Source organism: Bufo bufo, chromosome 3 (assembly GCF_905171765.1).
Source record: "Bufo bufo chromosome 3, aBufBuf1.1, whole genome shotgun sequence".
NCBI lineage: Eukaryota > Metazoa > Chordata > Amphibia > Anura > Bufonidae > Bufo > Bufo bufo.
In genome coordinates, this window is record NC_053391.1 from 258,644,830 (window position 1) to 258,667,118 (window position 22,289).

The 22,289-nt window shown below is 47.1% G+C and overlaps 1 long non-coding RNA gene across 1 annotated transcript; it reads right to left on the reverse strand.

Annotated features, from left to right (window-relative positions):
• Positions 1-379: 379 nt before the first annotated feature.
• On the reverse strand, positions 380-17,049 carry LOC120993359. The gene is made up of 3 exons (XR_005777228.1): positions 17,039-17,049; positions 3,458-3,650; positions 380-426 (listed from the first exon to the last, which is right to left on the reverse strand). It is a non-coding gene; the product is annotated as an uncharacterized LOC120993359 (long non-coding RNA).
• Positions 17,050-22,289: the final 5,240 nt, after the last annotated feature.

Sequence of the window (22,289 nt, forward strand, 5' to 3'; positions counted from 1 at the left end):
GAGAGTGCCCCAGAGGACTTCTGTGCCAGCCTCTCCATCACTGCTGTACGCCTGCCCAGGGTCTCCTATGAACTGTGAGTACCAAGAGCAACCCTCGTTTTGCCTATTAACCGTGACCTCACCATCGCAATTCCCTGCAGGGCTGCGTCTTGCACCTTTTTCTTGTAAACATTGTATTGATATTTAATTAGCTACCTTTGTGCACAAATTTACCTTCCTGATGGGGGGTGTAAACCGGCTCCATCTCCTCTTCTGCCACTGGTGGTAGAGAGGACTCCCCTGGTTGAGGTGGTTCCTCTGACTCCAAGGACATATGGGAGGGTCCAGGCTGCTCCTCCTCTGCCTGCTTCTCCAATTCTTCCTCCTCATCCGATGTGACCACCGTCTCCTGCGATTTCCATTTTTTTACTGTTGGAACAGGATCTCCTGTAATCCCAGAATGTTAAGAATTCAGACAAACAAGTAATAAATCATAACAAAGCTAAATATAAAAAAAAATCATATACGGAGGGATCTGCATGGGATTCTGATTATCCACACGGTGGATTTGCCTCATTTTGGAGTTATATAACATGCCCAAACCAGTGTTACAGATGGCTAAAACTGGCCTAAGTTAAAAGGTAGGATGACATAACAGGGGTTATTGGATGGTGTTATGTTGGGTATATAATTTTTTTGGGCTGTCAGCGTTAGTTATACTGTCTGGCCAGCCGCATTTTCAATATCTGCCGTCCGCCTTCACTCCCTGTTGATTCACACGGTCACTTTATTATTAGAAGGAGGGGTAAAGTCGCTTGCCGATAGGTGCCAAGCGGACTTGATTTTTAGATGGTATTTAGGAAGAGTTTATCGCTGGTCTATTCAGTGGTTAAAGGGAGTCTTTCACGTAAAATTATGATGTTACACCAGTAACATCATGATTTCCCTAACCTTCCCCTTATTAAAATTTTACCTTTAATATTGCTGTCCTTCAACTGTATTCATCGAAAAATGCTTTTATTTTATTGTTAATCAGCTTGTATAGGTGCCCAGAGGTGGCGTTGATGCGTGTGCTGCTGCCCATGCCCCTCTGCGCTTTTCAAAGCAAACCACTTCCCTTTCACCCCTCTGGCCTGCCAGTTCTTCAGTTTCCATCATCTCTTCAACCCTAAATCCTGCTCCTGCGCCGTTTAACATAATCCTCGCGCCTGAACAATACCCTAATTAGTCTACTTTTTTCAAATTTTGGTTTCATTTAACAAAATAAAAGCATTTTTGAATCCAAAAAAAATCATGTTTTAATCTTAGAGCCATATTTTATTTAAATTTTTGGCCATTTGTCTTAGTTAGAGGCTAATTTTTTGCATGATGGGGGGCATACCATGGGCTATAGGGGATGCAGAGGTAGCAGTCGTTACTGGGCCCAGGAGCCTGAGGGGGCCCAATGACCCTTGTGGTGCATACAAAGACACTTGTATTATAGAAAGTGTATGCTGGTCAAGTTACACCTCTGGCTGGAGGGAAGGGGTTAGGTCAAGAATTTCACATGGGGATGGGGGAAGGAGGTGCTGTTTTAATTTTTGCCTGAGGCAGCATGAAGGCTATGTGCTTCCCTGTCCCTGACCACTAAGCACTGAGGGAAGGGGGCCCAAGCTTAACTCTTGCACCAGGGGTCATGAACCTTTAGCTACGCCACTGGGGCATACGCCTTTTGGATCGCTTAGTTTTGCACTTTTAGTGATAGCACTTCTGTAAGGTGACAAAAAATATATTTTTCTAACACATATTTTTTTTTTCCCGGTCTTTATCAGAGGCGTATTAGGTCATGTGATATCTTTATTGTGCCGGTTGATACGGACGTGTCGATACCTAATATGTCTACTTAAATTTTTTCATTTATTTTTAACAATTTCTTTCTTTTTGCTTTATTTGGGAAGACAAAAATGACACTTGGAAAAATAATTCTTTAAAAGTTTTATTTTCAATTTATTTTGGGTCCCACTCTGAGACTTCAACTTTTGGGGTCTGAACCCCTTTACAATGCATTCAAATACTTCTGTATTGGAATGCATTGGCTGTAGGAGTAATACAGTTGTATTACTTATACAGCTTCCTGCCTGTGAAATCCAGGGGGCTGGATCTCACAGGCAGTTGACCGGAAGGCAGCTCCAATGCCTCAGGAAGGCATCGGGCTGCCTTCCAAGCCATCGGGTCCCTGTGGTACAGCAGCACGGGGACTCGATGGAGACACCGGACCGGATCCCGCAAGTACCACGGTCAGCACTGATCAAGGCCGTGCTGTGGTTAATGAGCCGGCATCGGTGATTTCACCGATGTGGGCGTAAGCAGCAGGTGTCCGGCCATTAGTGACGGACAGAACCCTGCCGCTTATCGGGTGGTCGCAGAAACTCCTGCAACCGACCGATCAAATCCCTCTACATGTACGGCGCTGGTCGTTAGTGGTCAAAAGAATAAATACGGATGTAGTAGAGTTAACATACATGCTTTATGAGACATATAATGTAAACTAAATGGAACTAAATCCTTTTTTTAATGGCTTTTGTTTCAAGATAACGCAATAAGTTATGAAATTTGCCTTAAAGGGATTCTGTCACCAGGTTTCACCCCTGTCAGCTAAACATATGCTGATGCTCAGGGCCTCATCAGGATTCCTAATGTGGGCTTCTAAATGTGATCAGTAGCCTTATTTTGCTAAAAAACAGGTTTTACTAACCTGTCACTCAAAGAAATAAGGTGCCCAAGGGGATGTCAAGGGATGCAAGGTGCCGGCCGCACCCACCGCCGTTCGTGCCCAGCGCCGCCTTTCCAGATTTCTGCACCGCCTCCTAATCCTCTGTGCAGCCTCTCGCTCTCCCTCCACCCACCCCTCCTCCCTCCTCCTGCTGTAAGATCTCGCGCGTGCGCACAGGGCTCTGCCTGATGCGCCCGTGCGGACTTCTCGATTTGGCTTCTTAAAGCGAAGTGCGCATGCGCTGGCACTTCGCTCAACTCAGGTATGACCTGCACTCTGGCGCCAGTCTCTCAGAGCCCTGTGCGCACGCGCGATATCTTACAGCAGGAGGAGGGGGGAGGGAGGGAGGGAGAGCGAGAGGTGGCACAGAGGATTAGGAAGCGGTGCAGAAGTCTGGAAAGGCGGCGCTGGGCACGAACGGCGGTGGGTGCGGCCGGCACCTTGCATCCCTTGACATCCCCTTGGGCACCTTATTTCTTTGAGTGACAGGTTAGTAAAACCTGTTTTTTAGCAAAATAAGGCTACGGATCACATTTAGAAGCCCACATTAGGAATCCTGATGAGGCCCTGAACATCAGCATATGTTTAGCTGACAGGGGTGAAACCTGGTGACAGAATCCCTTTAAAAGTTTGTGTGTTAACCCTGATACATCATAGCAGCATCACTGAATATATACATTAGAGAGTGTTATAGAGAGAGATAAAGTCATGTAAGCAGCACTCTACCTGGGCATATTCTCTCACTTTCTTTATGGATGCGATCCATATGGTGGCGCTTTAAATCGCACCATTTTTTTTGAATAGATGCCTTTGTGGGCCTCCTATCTAATTTTTCTGCCATCTCCTCTATCAGCTCCGTGATAATGGAGTCCTTCACGGCATGTTTCCTGGTGCGATGGTAGCCCTTTTCCAACATGCGCTGCAGAATAAAGATGCAAGCATATAATCCCAATTATTTGAAATACAAGTTTTCAACAAAAAGGTCCTCAACAAAACAGCAAATAGTAGTTACGTATTTGAAGGGGAAATATTATATTTAATGTTACAGTGATAATTTAAGATCAGATTCTATTGCGATTGTATGTGTGTGGGGTCTGAGCTATCAGATATTGCCCAGCTGAGCTGCGCTGTACCTGTCTAATGAAGTGACGGGACAGTATTGGGTGTACAGCAGGTTCGCCTCCCCATAGTGCACCCTGGGTAACGTTAAATAAACCAGCAAATACTTACAGTGAGACAAAGAAAGCTCATGGACAGAAAATAATAATAATATATATATATATTGTGTGTGTGTATGGTATGGTATATAGTGTGCGGTATTTAGTGTGTGGTATTTTGTGGCAGGAAAATGGATGGGCTATGGGCATCTGAGCAGTGTCGGACTGGGGTACTTAGGGCCCACCAGTAAAATTTATTTTTGGGGGCCCACCGTACGGATACAGTAGGTGAACCCGATTTTGTGTCAATCTCGCTGTATTTCTCGGCGAGATTGAGCACATACGAGCCCCATCGCGGGAGCCAGCGCCGAGCTGGCTTGCCGCGATGGAGAGCAAGCGCGTCATAGAAGCGACGGGAGATCCGACTTGGATTCCCGCCAATTCTACACGTGTGCGGCGTTTGTTATGAATCCTGAGGGGGAAGTCCCCGCCGGATTTTAAATAAAAATCCGGCCTGGGTCCCGCCCTCAGGAGCATACCGGGCCCTTAGGTCTGTTATGGGTTGTAAGGAGAGCCCCCCCTACGCCGAAAAAAAACGGCGTAGGGGGTCCCCCTACAATCCATACCAGACCCGTATCCAAAGCACGCTACCCGGCCAGCCAGGAAGGGGGGGGGGACGAGCGAGCGCCCCCCCCCCCCTCCTGAGCCGTACCAGGCTGCATGCCCTCAACATGGGGGGTTGGGTGCTCTGGGGCAGGGGGCGCACTGCGGCCCCCCCACCTCAGAGCACCCTGTCCCCATGTTGATGAGGACAGGGCCCCTTCCCGACAACCCTGGCCGTTGGTTGTCGGGGTATGCGGGCGGGAGGCTTATCGGAATCTGGGAGCCCCCTTTAATAAGGGGGCCCCCAGATACCGGCCCCCCCACCCTAAGTGAATGAGTATGGGGTACATCGTACCCCTACCCATTCACCTGCAAGAAAAGTGGTAAAAACACAAATAAACCACACAGTGTATTAAAATATTTTATTTTTCTGCTCCGGAGGCCGCCCCCTGTCTTCTTTATTAGCTCTTTTACCAGGGGGGGGCTCTTCTTCTTCCGATATCCCGACGGGTCTTCTCCGCTATCCGGGGGGGTCTTCTCAACTCTCCGGGGTTCTCCTTCTGTCTTCTCCTTCTGTCTTGTTGTCTCCTTCTGTCTTCTGTCTCCGGGGGGGGGCTCTTCTTCTTCCGATATCCCGACGGGTCTTCTCCGCTATCCGGGGGGGTCTTCTCAACTCTCCGGGGTTCTCCTTCTGTCTTCTCCTTCTGTCTTCTCCTTCTGTCTTGTTGTCTCGGCGCACCCCGATTCTTCGTCTTCTCTTCTTGTTTTCGCCTCTCTCTGTTGTTGACTCGGCGCACCCCGGTTCTTCGTCTCGCGAGACTCGGCGCACCCCGATTCTTCGTCTCGCGAGACTCGGCGCACCCCGAAGAACCGGGGTGCGCCGAGTCAACAACAGAGAGAGGCGAAAACAAGAAGAGAAGACGAAGAATCGGGGTGCGCCGAGACAACAAGACAGAAGGAGAAGACAGAAGGAGAACCCCGGAGAGTTGAGAAGACCCCCCCGGATAGCGGAGAAGACCCGTCGGGATATCGGAAGAAGAAGAGCCCCCCCCGGAGACAGAAGACAGAAGGAGACAACAAGACAGAAGGAGAAGACAGAAGGAGAACCCCGGAGAGTTGAGAAGACCCCCCCGGATAGCGGAGAAGACCCGTCGGGATATCGGAAGAAGAAGAGCCCCCCCCGGAGACAGAAGACAGAAGGAGACAACAAGACAGAAGGAGAAGACAGAAGGAGAACCCCGGAGAGTTGAGAAGACCCCCCCGGATAGCGGAGAAGACCCGTCGGGATATCGGAAGAAGAAGAGCCCCCCCCTGGTAAAAGAGCTAATAAAGAAGACAGGGGGCGGCCTCCGGAGCAGAAAAATAAAATATTTTAATACACTGTGTGGTTTATTTGTGTTTTTACCACTTTTCTTGCAGGTGAATGGGTAGGGGTACGATGTACCCCATACTCATTCACTTAGGGTGGGGGGCCGGTATCTGGGGGCCCCCTTATTAAAGGGGGCTCCCAGATTCCGATAAGCCTCCCGCCCGCATAGCCCGACAACCAACGGCCAGGGTTGTCGGGAAGGGGCCCTGTCCTCATCAACATGGGGACAGGGTGCTCTGAGGTGGGGGGGCCGCAGTGCGCCCCCTGCCCCAGAGCACCCAACCCCCCATGTTGAGGGCATGCAGCCTGGTACGGCTCAGGAGGGGGGGGGCGCTCGCTCGTCCCCACTCCCTTCCTGGCTGGCCGGGTAGCGTGCTTTGGATACGGGTCTGGTATGGATTGTAGGGGGACCCCCTACGCCGTTTTTTTCGGCGTAGGGGGGGCTCTCCTTACAACCCATAACAGACCTAAGGGCCCGGTATGCTCCTGAGGGCGGGACCCAGGCCGGATTTTTATTTAAAATCCGGCGGGGACTTCCCCCTCAGGATTCATAACAAACGCCGCACACGTGTAGAATTGGCGGGAATCCAAGTCGGATCTCCCGTCGCTTCTATGACGCGCTTGCTGGGATGTGCTGTCGCTATCCCAGTGAGTGCGAGATCTCGGCACCACGTCGCCGAGTATCAGCGCGACGCTGTCGTGCTGAAAACACAATCTCACAAACACCTACTGTACATTCAAGTATAATAAATAATCTAACACGTTTTTGATATGAACATAGGCTGGTTGAGGTGCTGTACATTGAACCTATGTATGTAGTGCAGTAAGTCTACTGTGTTATGTGCCACTTGTGCAGGTGGTGGGAGACTAGGGGCCCACCCTGCTCAGGGGCTCATCGGGGGATTCCCCTGTACCCCTGTGGGCCAGTACAAGCCTGCATCTGAGAGATATTTATTTGTTGTCCATACAGACATACATACTACAGACATAGTGCTGTGATGTCACAAATATTACTTAGTGCACCAATCAGTAATATCTACTCTTTAGTGGGGGGTGGGGGAGGAAAATTCGGATCGATAATGAAAATATTTGCATTTACAAATATTTTGAAACACTCGATATACATATAAATGATTTGTCATGCATGCAGTATGTAATAATAAAATACAATGCTGTGATACAATATTACTTACAGTGAGGAGAAATCCTTCCTCATCCTCTTTAAAGTATTTTTTCACAATTTTTCGCTAGCCGATAATATTTGGGGCACTATGTTCAAATCCAGTATAGAAAACGAAACCAGGTCACGTGACACTGTAACTTCGTACGATCACGTACGAAGTAACGCGATAATTTCATAACGTCCCGATTTTCAGTTGTTAAACGGATATTCGAAGTTAAAGATCGATTTCAGCCTGCTTCTTGCGCTAATGGGCACTGGGCAGGGAGGAATTGATATATATTCTAAACCGAATTACTGTACTGCGAAAAAAAAAGAATATGAAGCACTGTTGAAATGATTTTAATATATTCGTTATTTCGAATATCCGATTATTTAAAATTTTTAGGTTAAGTACAGTTTTTCGCAAGATAGAATATACTGTCGGATCTGAGTTTCTCCTGCAACTCAGAACCGATGGTATATTCTAACCCACAGGCGTTCCCATGGTGACGGGGACGCTTGTCAGGGAAGATTATTCCGAAAAACTGTGTACTATAGATTGAAAACAAAGGCGAATATTCTAAATAACGAATTTATAGCAATATAGCGAATAATCGTTATATTGCTTTAACTTCGTTTTTTAGCATATAACGAATATTCTAAAAAACGAAGTTATAGCAATATAGCGAATATTCATAAAATATACAAATAGATTGTAATTTAGCTAATATAGTGCAATAGTATTTTTTTTAATAGTGCTAATTTTTTCCTAAATATGAACTTCATATTTGGGGAAAAAATCGCACTATTAAAATAAAATACTATAGCACTATATTAGCTAAATTACAGTCTATTCGTGTATTTTACGAATATTCGCTATATATTGCTATAACTTTGTTTTTTAGAATATTCGCTATATGCTAAAAAACTAAGTTAAAGCAATATAACGATTATTCGCTATATTGCTATAACTTAGTTTTTTATAATATTCTAAAAAACTAAGTTATAGCAATATAACGATTATTCGTGAAACAGGAAAGGAAAGTTGCCCTGCCTTATACAGTTAAAATTAGAGATGGGACGGGGGATTCGTCGAATCCACAAATCCCTCGAATCTTGCTGGATTTGTGGGATTCGTGGACTCGAATCCCGACGTAATTTACCGGATACGAATCCGACGAATCCCGGTGGTGCCCAGACTGGTGGTGGCGGCGGCAGGGCACTCTAGAAGATGAGTGCTTCGCTGCTGCGACAGGGGAGGGAGAGGCGTTTCCTTTCCCTGTTCCTCTGATAGGCTGCCGGCACAAGGCCCGCAGCCTATCAGAGGCCGTGCAGGCGGCGCGATGATGTAATCGCACCGCCTGAGCCGTATAGCGCAGGACACAGGCCAGAAGAGGCCTGCATTGCAGCGGAGGTAAGTAAAAGTGTTTTTTTTTTTTTTACCTGTTACTGGCACATTGGCGAGGGGGAGAGGTGAGAGGCACTATGATACTACTGGCACATTTGTGGGGGGAGGCACTATGATACTGGCACATTATGGGGGGAGATGGCACTATGATACTACTGGCACATTGGGGGGGAGGCACTATGACACTGGCACATAGGTGGGGAGATGGCACTATGATACTGGCACATTGGGGGGGAGATGGCACTATGATACTGGCACATTATGGGGGGAGATGGCACTATGATACTGCCACATTATGAGGGGAGATGGAAATATAATACTGGCACATTGGTGGGGAGATGGCACTATGATACTGGCACATTGGGGGGAGATGGCACTATGATACTGGCACATTATGGGGGGGGGAGATGGCACTATAATACTGGCACATTGGGGGGGAGATGGCACTATGATACTGGCACATTATGGGGGGAGATGGCACTATAATACTGGCACATTGGGGGGGTGGCACTATGATACTGGCACATTGGGGGGGGAGATGGCACTATGATACTGGCACATTGGGGGGGAGATGGCACTATGATACCGGCACATGGGGGGGAGGAGAGAGGCACTCCGCACTTGATACTGGCACATGGGGGGAGGAGAGAGGCATTTGATACTGGCACATGATTAGGGGGGCATCTTTGGGGACACTTACTGGCACATTATTGGGTGGCACTGTGGGACCACTTCTTATTGGCACATTATTGGGGGGCACTATGGGGCATCTACTGAGGCCACAAAGAAGGGGTATTTTATATGGGGGGCTCTGTGTGGTACTAGTATTATCAGGGGTATTATCTGTTTCTGCAGTATAGTATTGGGGAGCACAGCGGAACAGTATTGGGCGTGTTAGGATGATTTGTCCAGAAGATGGGAGGATGATGGAAAAGTAGTAAACTAAGATTTTTTTTTTGTCAAACTGCAGAGACGAAAAATGGCTGAAAAATGGTGGTCTGGTCTGAAGGTCTGAAAGGAGAAGATGAGGAAAGAGAACATTTACATCAAAGGAGACGTCACTGGATGTAAGAGGTATGTGGCGCTGTATTACCATGTATGTTCTGTAGTGATAGGAGCAGGGGCGTAACGATCGCGGTCATATAGGGTGCGACCGTGACTGGGAGGTGGAGGTTCAGACAAACTGACGCGGTCTGACTTTGTTTCTTACACCGCTCACACAATTATGTACAGGATTCGTAGGATTCGAGATTCGAAAGATTCGTTATATTCGAGAACCTTTTCGGATTCGGATTTGAAAAAAATTGGATTCGTCCCACCTCTAGTTAAAATAAAATCGCAATATGCGAATAATTAAATCGCATATTGTTCGCGGAAAATAGATTAATTACAAATATTCGATTTCGACAAATATAAAACGAATATTCGCGAAATATCGCAAAATCGAATATGGCACCTCCCGCTCATCACTACCGGACAGAAAACATCAAGTGATTATGTGGCTGGAGGTATATTAGACGATCATTGTATAACAATTTTACTGCAGGCCAGTGGAGTACAGGCCCCAAACATTAGGCATTCACCGGACTGAAAACATCAAATGATTATGTGGCTGGAGGTACATTAGGCGGTCATTGGATAACAATTTTAAAGTTGGCCAGTAAGATTACATGCTCCAAAAATTATGCATTCACCATACAGAAAACATCAAGTGAGTATGTGGCTGGAGGTATATTAAGCGGTCATTGGATAACAATTTTACTGCAGGCCAGTGGAGTATAGGCCTCAAACATTAGACATTCACTGGACAGAAAAGATCAAGTGATTATGTGGCTGGAGGTATATTAGGTGGTCATTGGATAACAATTTTACTGCAGGCCAGTACAAATAAATGTTAAAGGGTTTCTATCACTTCGTTTCACCTATTTAGCTTTCAGACACTAGCGATCCGCTAGTGTCTGCTTTATCTAACCATCCTAATATAACTGTTTATTGGGCAGCCGTTTAGCTAAAAAAATAACTTATATAGATATGCAAATGAGCCTCTAGGTGCTATGGGGGTGTGATTAGCACCTAGAGGCTCCGTCTACCTTAACAAACTGCCGCCGCCCAGCGCGTCCCTCCAGCCCGCCCATCTCCTCCGGAATGCGATGCTCCTCGTATTCGGCGCATGCGCAGTGAATGTCTGATCGCTTCCCTGCTCAGACATCTCCACTGCGCCTGCGCCGATGACGTCATAGTGCTCCGAGGAACAGGCGCAGTGGAGATGTCTGAGCAGGGAAGCGATCAGACATTCACTGCGCATGCGCCGAATACGAGGAGCATCGCATTCCGGAGGAGATGGGCGGGCTGGAGGGACGCGCTGGGCGGCGGCAGTTTGTTAAGGTAGACGGAGCCTCTAGGTGCTAATCACACCCCCATAGCACCTAGAGGCTCATTTGCATATCTATATAAGTTATTTTTTTAGCTAAACGGCTGCCCAATAAACAGTTATATTAGGATGGTTAGATAAAGCAGACACTAGCGGATCGCTAGTGTCTGAAAGCTAAATAGGTGAAACGAAGTGATAGAAACCCTTTAAATACATATGTTTAAAAGAACTAGAAATATAAAATTGGATTAAAAACATGGCTAACGAAATCTCCCCCTCTTGAATAAACCCCAAATGATAACAGGTGAAATTCAATAACACGTGGTCGTCACAGGTGTTGAATTCCTCCGATGCCCCAACAATTAGGCATTCACCGTACAGAAAAGATCAAGTGATTATGTGCCTGGCGGTACATTAGGCGGTCACCGTATAACAATTTTACTGTTGGCCAGTTAGATTACAGGCCCAAAAAATTATGCATTAATCTTACAGAAAAGATCAAGTGATTATGTGGCTGGAGGTATATTACACAGTCAATGGATATCAATTTTACTGTAGGCCAGTGGAGTACAGGCCCCAAACATTAGTGTCACGGCCATGGCTATGACCGTGACTCCTGAACCGCATGGGGTTGTCAGCGGTTTACTTTGGTTGTCAATCACAGGTGAGGGCTGTGGTATTTGCCTCACCTGTGGTTGCCGCTGGCAACAGTATGTATGTGGCAGCGTAGCAGTCTGAGCTGTGCCATTGCAGCTTGCTATGTTGTGCATGCGGTTTCATGTGATGTGTGTATGTGTGCACTTGGTTTTATGTTATTGTGTGCACGTCCCCTTTAAGTGGTGTTTTCCCTTCCCTGGTGTTGGAAGGGTTAACCTCCTTCCTAGTGTGTGTGTGCACTGGGTGTGTCTGACTGTGGGTGTGGCTACTTGGCCCTATAAAGCCTCAGTGGAAGGCAGTAGTCAGAGGGTGCTTCAGCCATGCTGCTGGAGACATCCTCCTGCTGGTTACCATCCTTCCAGTAAGGGCCACCCTTCCAGTCATAAAATCCTTATCCCTGATGTTTAGTTTATGTCCTATGCTTTTGGTTGTTATTGCAGCTATGAATGTCCTGGTTCCTCTGTGTGCTTATGTGTGTGCTGTTTGTCTATGTTTGTGTGGACAGCGTTCCTGAGCACAGGTTCCAGTCAGCAAGGCTGTGGCAGGTTAGTGTGGAACAGTTAGGTTCACCTGTCATATTCATAGACTGTTCTTGTTCCCCTTCTCCCTGCTGCTTGGCCAGTGAGACCCCTGTTCCTCCGTGCCTAGGAGGAATAGGTAGTCTTACCCTCCTCCTAGTTCAGGGCCGTCCTGAGGGCTTCCAGGGACTATTAGGTTCCAGTGTATGAGTCCGCCCACCATCAGGGTCGGCTCATGCGGACAGGAGACAGGGTCAGTGCTAGGGACGCAATAGGAGGTGACCTGCTCCCTAATGCTGTTGCCCTGGCCGAGTAGCGACCGGACATTTCTGAGCATCGCACGGCTGAGGGTTTTCCCCATCCTCAGCCGTGACAATTAGGCATTCACCAGACAGAAAAGGCCTTTTATGCCGCTGTATTTACATAAGACAGGGACCATTTTTTGTTCTAAGTTGTGGCGGATATGTGTGGGCTGGCATGAGAAAATTCAAATAAACATGGTCGTCACAGGTGTTGAATTCCTCAGAGATCCATGCCTTATTCATTTTTAGAAATGTGAGGTAGACAAGTGCGCTTATCATTCAAGTTCCCCCCTGCTACGCTGAACGTCCTTTCGGACAGGACACTCAATGAGGGGCAAGCCAAGAGTTCCATGGCAAATTGTGCCAGCTCTGGACACAGGTCAAGCCTGCACACCCAGTAGTCCAGGGGTTCCTCGCTTCTCAGAGCGTCCACATCGGCTGTTAACCCAATTTAGTCGGACACCTGTCGGTCTAGGCATTCCCTGAGGTTGGATCCGGAGGGCGGCTGTCAATGGGTTGGTTGCAAGAATGATCTCATATCCGAAATGACCAACACATCTTCAAACCGCTCTCTTCTTGCATGCGCGGTAGGAATGGTAACCACAACTGTCTCTCTGTGGGTGGAAATTCCTCTGCCAGCGCCCGCAACAGCAGAATACAGCATCTCTTGCAGGCCTGGAAATGCTGCATTCTGACAGCCCTCTGTGATGCTGTTAATATGTCCGCCATTTTGTGTTTGTACTGGGGGTCTAAGCACGTTGCCACCTAGTACTGGTCCTTGCCCTTTATGCTTTTTATACGGGGTTCACTCTTCAAACACTGGAGCATGAAGGCCCCCATTTGCTCTAAATTGGAAGCGGTGGAGCGCCCAGGCTCCTGCTCATTGCCCAGGAGAATGTCATCCTCGGTCTCCTCCCCCATCCACGGACAACACCTCCTCCTCCCTCCATGCACCATTCTCCTCTCACTCCTCTTCAGACTCCTGCTGACTTGTCTCAGATGGAGTACCCCCCCTTCGAATTCATTCAGCATTGAAACTTCCTCATCTTCCAGCTCCTGCTCCTCGACGGCTTGATCAATGACACGACGCAATGCACGCTCCAGAAAGAAGGCATAAGGCACGATGTCACTGATTGCGCCCTGGCTGCAACTGACCATTTTGTTAATCTCATTAAATGGCCTGCATGCGTCGCATATGAGCAGCCACTGGCGCGGTGAAAAGAAACCAAGCTCCCCAGAACCTGTCCTGCTGCAGAGTTCGTACAGGTAGTCATTAACGGCACATTGCTGTTGGAGCAGCCTATCAAGCATATACGAGGACTTCGGTCTGTTACACATCAGACTTCTGACAGGCAGGTGGTGTCGCCACTGAACGTCAGCAAGGCAAGCCATGGTCATGAAAGAGCTTTTAAAATAGCCAGAGATTTTCCTGGCCTGCCGCAAGATGTCCTGGACCATGGGGTATTTGGCAACGAATCGCTGCACGACTAAGTTCAGGACGCGTGCCATGCATGCCACGTGTGTTATTTTGCCCTGTTTCAGCATGCTCAGCAGATTGACACTGTTGTCGCACACCACTATACTAACTGTCAAATTGAGCGGGGTTAGCCACTGATCGGCCTGTGACCACAGAGCTGAAAGCAGTCCAGGATCGGTGTGGCTCTTGGTTTCCATCCACAACAGCCGCAGCACAGCATGGCAACCTCTCACCTGGCACATCGAATAGGTTCTGGGGAGCTTTGGGGCTGCAGAGGAAGAGGCGGTAGCAGTGAAAAACGAGGAGTCAGCCATGGAGGATGGAGTAGGAGGAGGAGGAGAAGAGGCAGGCCTGCATGCAATCCCTGGCGGTAACACCAAATCCGCACGGGTTGCATGCTTGACAGCCGTCAGAAGGTTCACCCAGTAGGCAGTAAAAGTTATGTACCTTCCCTGCCTGTGTTTGCTAGACCACATGTCTGTGGTCAGATGTATCTTGGCACCGACACTATGTGCCAGAGATACATTCACTTGCCGCTGAACGTGGCCATATAGCTCTGGGATGCCCTTTTGGGAGAAATATTTCCTTCCGGGAACCTTCCATTGCAGTGTGCCAATGGCCACAAATTTTCGAAAGGCCTCCGAGTCCACCAGTTTATATGGCAGTAGTTGGTGGGCTAGCAGTTCCGACAAGCCAGCGGTCAGCTGTTGGGCAAGAGGGTTATCCGGCATCATCAACTTTTTACATTTGAACAGATGAACGCAACGACGGCACAGTGGAAGGTGAAGTGGAGGGCAAATGGGAGGAGAAGAAGAATAAAATCCCTTTATTGTCCCTCAGTGGGGAAATTTTGTCATAACAGCAGCAATCACATTCACAACAGTAGCAAAAATAAGAGTGATTAGAAATTAAAGAGTAAAATACAAGAAAAACATAACACAGAATTTACAAACCGGATTCCAAAAAAGTTGGGACACTATACAAATCGTGAATAAAAACTGAATGCAATGATGTGGAGGTGCCAACTTCTAATATTTTATTCAGGATAGAACATAAATCACGGAACAAAGTTTTAACTGAGAAAAGTACCATTTTAAGGGTAAAATATGTTGAATCAGAATTTCATGGTGTCAACAAATCCCAAAAAAGTTGGGACAAGGCCCTTTTTCACCACTGTGTGGCATCTCCCCTTCTTCTTACAACACTCAACAGACATCTGGGGACCCGAGGAGACCAGTTTCTCAAGTTTAGAAAATAGGAATGCTCTCCCATTCTTGTCTAATAAGGCCTCTAACTGTTCAATCGTTCTCTGGGCCTTCTTTGTTGCACCTTCCCTCTTTATGATGCGCCAAATGTTCTCTATAGGTGAAAGATCTGGACTGCAGACTGGCCATTTCAGTACCGGGATCTTCTCCTACGCAGCCATGATGTTGTGATTGATGCAGAAGGTGGTCTGGCATTATCTTGTTGAAAAATGCAGGGTCTTCCATGAAAGAGATGACGTCTGGATGGGAGCATATGTTGTTCTAGAACCTGAATATATTTTTCTGCATTAATGGTGCCTTTCCAGACATGTAAGCTGCCCATGCCACACACACTCATGCAACCCCATACCATCAGAGATGCAGGCTTCTGAACTGAGCGTTGATAACAACTTGGGTTGTCCTTGTCCTCTTTGGTCCGGATGACATGGCGTCCCAGATTTCCAAAAAGAACTTCGAATTGTGACTTGTCTGACCACAGAACAGTCTTCCATTTTGCCACACTCCATTTTAAATGATCCCTGGCCCAGTGAAAACGCCTGAGCTTGTGGATCTTGCTTAGAAATGGCTTCTTCTTTGCACTGTTTCAGCTGGCAACGGCGGATAGCACGGTGGATTGTGTTCACTGACAATGGTTTCTGGAAGTATTCCTGAGCCCATTCTGTGATTTCCTTTACAGTAGCATTCCTGTTTGTGGTGCAGTGTCGTTTAAGGGCCCGGAGATCACGGGCATCCAGTATGGTTTTACGGCCTTGACCCTTACGCACAGAGATTGTTCCAGATTCTCTGAATTCTTCGGATGATGTTATGCACAGTTGATGATGATAGATGCAAAGTCTTTGCAATTTTTGCTAGGGTAAAACACTTTTGATATTGCTCCACTATCTTTCTGCGCAACATTGTGGGAATTGGTGATCCTCTACCCATCTTGGCTTCGAGAGGACACTGCCACTCTGAGAAGCTCTTTTTATACCCCCCCCCAATCATGTTGCCAATTGACCTAATTAGTTGTTAATTGGCTCTTCCAGCTCTTCATTATGCTCATATTTACTTTTTCCTGCCTCTTATTGCTACTTGTCCCAACTTTTTTGGGATTTGTGGACACCGTGAATTTGGAATCAAGTATTTTTCCTTTAAAATTATACATTTTACTCGGATTAAACGTTTGATCTGTCATCTACGTTCTAATACAAATAAAATATTGACATTTGCCATCTCCACATCATTGCATTCAGTTTTTATTCACAATTTGTTTAGTGTCCCAACTTTTTTGGAATCCGGTTTGTACTTAAAGAATTCACTACTGGGTTTCTGGGAACAGTGGTGGTTATAAATCCTAACCGCTGCTGGGAGGAAGGACCTCCGATAACATTTCTTCGTGTACCTAGGATGCAGCGTCCGTCACTGAAGGAGCTCTCCAGCTCCACAACAGCTTTGTGATGGAGTGGGAGACATTGTCTAAACAGTGATGTTAATTTTGCTAGAGTTCTTCTGTCACCCACCTCCTGCACTAGATCAAGGGGACAACCTAGGACAGAGCTGGCCCCTCTTAATGAGCTATCTAATCTGTCTCTCAGCTACAGATAAGCTGCTCCCCCAACAAAACCACACCTATAGAACTATGGATTATTCCACCACTGAGTCAAAGAAGGTCTTTAGGAGTGTCCCTGCCACTCCAAAGGACCTCAGTCTCCTCAAAAGATAGTCTGCTTGACCATTTTTGAAAAGAGCATCAGTGTATGGCTCCAGTCCAATTTGTTGTTCAGGGTAAACCACCCAGTACTTATAAGAGTCCACTACCTCAATGTCTGTTCCCTGTATGTTCCCCGGAGCCAAAGCAGACGGCCTGTTTCTGCGGAAATCCACCACCTGCTCCTTGGTTTTGCCCACGTTGATCTGGATCTGGCTCCGCTGACACCAGTCCACAAAATCCTGTGTCCCCTGTCTGTACTCTGAGTCATCCTCACCTGTGATAAGGCCGACTATGGCAGAGTCATCAGAGAACTTCTGTAGGTGGCAACCTGGGGAGTTGATGGAGAAGTATGCAGTGTAGAGGGTGAAGCAGAACGGTGCCAGCACAGTTCCCTGTGATACCCCCGTACTGCAGATCAGCTTGTCAGAGACACAACCCTGAGATTTAACAAACTGTGAGCGTTGTGTGAGGTAGTCAAGTATCCAATGTGACATGTGGTGGTCCACTCCTGCCATCTCCAGCTTGTCCCTCAGAAGTCCAGGTTGGATGGTGTTAAAAGCACTTGAGAAATCAAAAAACATGATCCTCACAGTGCTTCCAGGCCTCTCCAGGTGAGTTAGAGCTCGGTGTAGTAGGTAGATGATGGCATCATCCACCCCGATGCCAGGCTGGTAGGCAAACTGCAGTGGATCAAATGAAGACCACACTAGGGGGCGAAGATGGTTGAGATCCAGCCTCTCGAGGGTCTTCATCAAGTGTGAGGTCAATGCTACCGGCCTGTAGCTGCTGAGTTCTTTTGTGTGTGAGTTCTTTGGCACTGGTACCACACAGGAGGTCTTCCACAGCTGTGGAACCTTCCCCAGCCTCAGGTTCATGTTGAACATGTGACCCATGATGCCACACAGTTGGTCTGAGCAGCACTTCAGAGCCTGGAGCTGATGCCGTCTGGTCCTGTAGCTTTACACACCTTATTTTTCTGTAGTTCCTTCCTCATCTGTAGTGTGGTGAAGGACAAGTTGGGCATGTGGGGAGGGGGGTGAACAATGGAGTCCTCTGGTGTAGAGGGGGAGAGTGGTGGTAGGTTGCTAAGAGGTGAACAGGCAGTGATTGTAGTGGTGGGGGGAGGTGATTGTAGCAGCATGGGGAATTGGGTGAGGGGAGGGGTGGGTATCTGGTCAAACCTATTGAAAAACTTGTTCAACTCATTAACCCACCCCAAGTCACATGCAATCTGGATTTGACCCGGTTTGTGACCTGGTTTTCAGGCTTTTCCAGACCCCATGTGTGTTATTCTGCTGCAGCTGGTCCTCCATCTTCTTCCTGTAGATGGTTTTCCCCTCTCTGATCTTCCTTCTCAGCTCCTTCTGCACAGCTTTAAGCTCCTCCTTGTTTCCAGATTTAAAGGCTCTTTTCTTTTCCTTGAGGAGAGCCTTTATTTCTTGGTTAATCCATGGCTTATTATTAGAAAAAAACACTGTACCTTCATGACTGCAGAGTGTTCTCCACACAGAAGATGTAGTATGTGATGCAGTCAGTAATGTTGTCTATGTCCTCCCCATGAGTAGCACAGAGCTCATCCCACACAGTGCAGCTGAAACAGAGGAGAAGAGGAAGGACGTGGAGCGCCGGGAGTGTGGTTTTGTGGTTCTGATGGTGTTGCTCCCACTGGGCTAGGTCATGGGAGGCCAGGTGCCTTAAGGCGGTCGTCCCTAGGTGAGAGTTGGCTTACTGCGACTTATGCGTTAACAGCACAGCTACAGATGGCAACACTATTGTCAGCAGCTGACACGTTACAAAAAAAAGCCCACACTGCGGAGCCATGTGCCCCGTCCTGGGAGTGCCATATGTGACAGTGCATGGTGGATGGCTCGCTCCAGATACATTTGCAGTCTGCTTTTTGTGCACTGTGAGTTATGCCTGCTTCTCCTCCTTCTACCCCCTATCTGCTGCTCTGTCTCTCCCTCTGAACTTCCCTCTTCTTCCTCTCTTGTGGGCACCCACGTGACATCCATCGACACCTCATCATTTTCACCTTCACCACCACTGACATTAGAGATCTCGGAGTAGTCAGCAACAGCGAGGACCCTCCCCGTCCTTGCGCTGATCTGGGTCTGTCGTCAGATCGCTGAGGTGGCGGACGTTGCTACCTCCTCTTCCTGATTTGATGCCAAGAATGACTGCGCATCAGTAAGGTCTGGGAAGAGTCAGAGGAATTATTTTCCCATCCAGAGTGGAGGGGCTATGGTGGTGGTGGTGTTGTCTTTGAGGGTGCACACAGCAGAGAGTGAGGAGGGTGCAGATACAGAGGATGAGGAGGGTGCAGAAGCGGAAGGCTGAGTGACCCACTCAACCAACTCTGGTGCATCTTTTGACGTAATCGCACGCACCTTTTCCAACTTAGGCTCCGGCCTGGTGCACCTGCCTGACTCCTACCACCCCTGCGGAATGGCCTGCCTCTTCCTCTGCCTGTAATTTTCAAAATGACAATGTGACAAAGTCCCTATAGAAGAGCAGAATTTGTGGAAACAGGTATATTGCAGGCCTCCATCAATATTTGGTGGAAGCTGGTATATCAATTCCCTCTATCAGTATTTTGTGAAAACAGGTATATAGAACCCCTTAATGAGTATTTGCTGGAAGCTGGTATATCAAACCCCTTAATCAATATTTGGATGGAAAGCCCGGTGTATCGCAGGGCCTCAATCAATATTTGGTGGAAGCCGGTATATCAATCCCCTCTATCAGTATTTTGTGGAAACAGGTATATAGAACCCACTTAATAAAGTATTTGCTGGAAGCTGGTAAATCTAACCCCTTTAATCAATATTTGGTGGATGCTGGTGTATCGCAGGCCTCAATCAATATTTGGTGGAAGCCAGTATATCTTTCCCCCTCTATCAGTATTTGTTGAAAACACGGTATATAGAACCCCTTAATGAGTATTTGCTGGAAGCCAATATATCAAACCTCTTACTCAATATTTGGTGGAAGCTGGTGTATCGTAGGCCTCAATCAATATTTGGTGGAAGCTGGTGTATCACACCCCTCAATCAGTATTTTGTGGAAGCAGGTATATCGCACCCCTTAATCTGTTTTTTTTGGGGGAATCAGGTATATCACACAGAGTCCCCCCCACCATTATTGTGGCGACCCAGGGTATATACACACACCCGTGTCTAATCATTATTGTCCACGGTAAGGGCAAAATAGGTCAATATCAATTTAATAAATCGACAGATAGAAATATATCTGCGGGTTAAGAAACACATGGTGGAAAAATAAAAATAAGTATAGTGATTGAATGTGGTGAATAAAGCAAACCTTCACCAGAAACCGTCAGGCAACCTAAAGATAAAGAGAGGTTGTCATCTTATCCAACGAACAGTCATGTTCGCTGGCCATAATAATTATTAAATTCAGATGCTTCCCTCATCTGGCTAGTTTAAGGGCACTCAAAGTTTCACCAGACCTGGCAAGAAATGACAGGGAAATGTCCAGTATAGACACCGGTTTAGAATTTAAAGTAGTTAAAGAAAGCAGGCAAATGTCAGTCTCTCATTAATTGCAAGGGGGGACTGGGACCGGAACCGATAAATCCATTCGCATTCCTTCTGCAAGATCTTTCTATCCCAGTCACCCCCCCCAGGGGGATGGTGACACAAGTTCAAGAATGGAGAACCTCAAGCCCCTCGGGTCCCCCCCCATAGAGCTCATTGACATGTAATGCAACCGGCGTAACATTCTTTTTAACTACGTCATTGACGTGTTCACAAATCCTTCTCCTAACCTCTCACTGTTTTCCCTATATAGCCCATTGGACACGTACACTGGCAGATATATATTGCACCTTTACTTCTACAGTTAGAAAAGTCCTGATCTGAAAAGTCTGTTTCGTTACAGAACAAGTGTATTACCTTGGACGTGATATATAGTCACATGCTTTACAAGAACCCATTTAAACACACCAATAGGTTTCTGGTCCAGCCAGGTACCCATTCTCACAGGAGGTATAAAATAGCAATGGACTAAACTCTTCCCACGATGATAGGTAACACTAGGATGATCAGTTAGAACATTAGACAGATCAGGGTCCATACGTAGTATAGGCCAATATCTTTTCAATACAGTCATCACTTGGTGATTGGCTGCATTAAATGTAGAGATTATCTGCAGAGGTTGATGTTTGTCTTCAGCCTTTGACCTCGGGACCAAGAGATCAGTCTGATTCCGTTGTTGGGCATTCTTGAAGGCTTCCTTCAAAACCGTCTGTGGATAACCCCTACCCCTGAATCTGTCTTGTAGTTTCCTAGCATCACTGAAGAAAGACTCACCATCCGAACAATTCCTCTGCACTCTGAGGTATTAACCTCTCGGTATACCACATTTAAGGGGAGTCGGCTGGTGACTGTCCCAGTGCAGCAGTGAATTAGTGGCAGTGGCCTTCCTATAGATATCTGTCACTAGTCTGTCATCCTCCTTGGTCACCCGTACATCCAGAAAGGTAATTGTCCTAGTATCTAATTCATATGTGAACCGAAGGCCTATCTCATTATTATTAAATTCAACTATAAACTTTTCTGAGGTCACCTGGTCCATCATTCCCACCAAGAAGATGTCGTCTATATAGCATGTCCAGAATATAATCTTTTCAGCTCACCAGACTGATTGGTCAGGGAGCACACATGTATCCTCCCACCAGCCCAGGAAGAGGTTAGCATAGGTCGGGGAACATAGGCTCCCCATTGCTGTCCCCTGAGCTGGTGGCTAGAACTCGTGCGTTAAAAAGAAAGAGTTATGGGTCAGTGTGAACCTCCAGTAGTTTCAAGGTAAAGGTATTATGTGCCCACAGTGTGTACTTCTAGTCCTTAAAAAGTACTCCACTGCCGTTAGTCCTTTATGATGTGGAATGGAACTATATAGCGACTCAACGTCGATACTGGCTAACATACAGTCAGGATCAAGGTTGAGTGTTTCAATCTTATTGAGGAAATCCATTGTGTCCCTCGTATAAGCAGGTAGGGACAGAACGAATTGCCTATGTACCTGGTCAAGGTATATGCTGCAGTTCTGTGTGAGCGAGTTTATCCCTTAGACTATCGGATGGCCTCTCAACGGTGTCGTACCCTTGTGTATCTTCGGGAGTCCGTAAAACGTAGCTATACAAGGATGCATGGAAGAAGAAATTCATACTCAGCCGGACCTAATCTTCTTCTTCTTTCTTCTTCTTTCTTCTTCTTTCTTCTTCCTTTCTTCCCACACATTTTTTTTTATTCTTTGACCTGTTAGAAAGGTACATGATGTAAACTGGAGTGATGCCAATCTTCTTTCCCAATGACCGTATTGTGAGCTACAAACTCACCATCTGATCCTCAGCTATGTCACATGACAAGCACTGAGTCTCCAAATAACACAGCATCTTAGGTGTGGACAGTAAGCCAGTAACTTCCTGTCCTGTGTCAGTTGGAGATCAGAGAGTTGGTCACATGGACACACCTAAAGATCAGAAGGGAGGCCACAAATCACAATACGGTCACTGTTTGGAGGCTACCTTCACTGCAGTTTTGCATCATGTTCCCCCC